The sequence below is a fragment of the Propithecus coquereli genome, unplaced genomic scaffold (assembly GCF_000956105.1).
Source record: "Propithecus coquereli isolate 6110/MARCELLA unplaced genomic scaffold, Pcoq_1.0 Scaffold734, whole genome shotgun sequence".
NCBI lineage: Eukaryota > Metazoa > Chordata > Mammalia > Primates > Indriidae > Propithecus > Propithecus coquereli.
Window position 1 is genome coordinate 72071 of NW_012153441.1, and position 1052 is coordinate 73122.

The following is a 1052-nucleotide window of genomic DNA, read 5'->3' on the forward strand; positions in this document are numbered from 1 at the left end:
AAACTTGGATTTATTTAGGGAATTAGGTCCCACCTCACCCCTCATCAGCAGCTGAACAACAAGTGGCAGAGGACAGTGGAGAAGGGGTGTGGCTAACCTCAGGGACACCAGAGTGTTTCCTTAGTCTACAGTGTCATTGCAAAGGCAAGAGCCCATGTCTTAACTCAAATATCCTGACCTACCTCTTCTCCTGGGCCTTGGGCCCCCGCCCCCATATCTGCCAGGCCCATCACTCCAGCCCCCTCTGTCCACATTCCTTCTTCTCTACCCCCGCTATCTGACCGCCCCACTCTGAACGTGTATCCTGTGATTTTAATCTGCTAGTCCTCATTTCTCCTCCTTGTTTATCAGAAAGGGAACATTTTTCACTCAAGAATAATATATTTCAAACTATTTATGTCAATATTTAACTTTTTAAATGGAAAAGTTACCTGCAGAGCAGACATAAGTAATCAGTGGTTTTACTGTGTAATTTAAACTCTTCATTTTTCTGTGTGTTTGAGAAACTATCCTGTCTGTGGAAACCTTGACAGCTGAATGACCCAGAGCACAGTTTGAAAACCACTGATCTATGTGAATTCATCTCTCATTCAAAACAAAGTATATTTTAAAAATTGCAGGAGGATTTAATGGAAGCAATGTGATATAAAACAAAGAACACGTTGCAGGTCTGGATTCCAGTCCCCGCACTACAACTTATAACTACATGATCTTGGAGAAGAAGTAGCCTTCTAAGTTTCCATTTCTTGGAATGTAAAATAGTAGTAACACCGTTTACCTTGGAAAATTGTTGTGAGAATTAAATGCGTTAACATATGTAAAATATGCAGCATGTGTCTGCTCATATACATGTTTCTTCACTGCTCAATACATGTTTCTTCCTTTCTCCTTTACAACGTGTGATCTGTTTCAATATGTGCGAAAGTCCAAGAAATGCACAGGAGGGAGGAACTAGGTCAGGGGCTACTGGAAAGTCCCAAGGACAGTTGTCAGGTGGACTAGACGTTGACATTGAAAAGTTTGTGTGGACTATTTGCTGACTGTATCTTCTC

The 1052-nt window shown here is 41.4% G+C and overlaps 1 protein-coding gene across 1 annotated transcript in view; it reads right to left on the minus strand.

Annotated features, from left to right (window-relative positions):
* The window catches only part of LOC105824372 (H-2 class II histocompatibility antigen, I-E beta chain-like), a gene marked incomplete at its 3' end in the record, with an annotated part of 44592 nt that overhangs the window by 41556 nt on the left and 1984 nt on the right, over window positions 1-1052 (minus strand). The window lies entirely within an intron of this gene.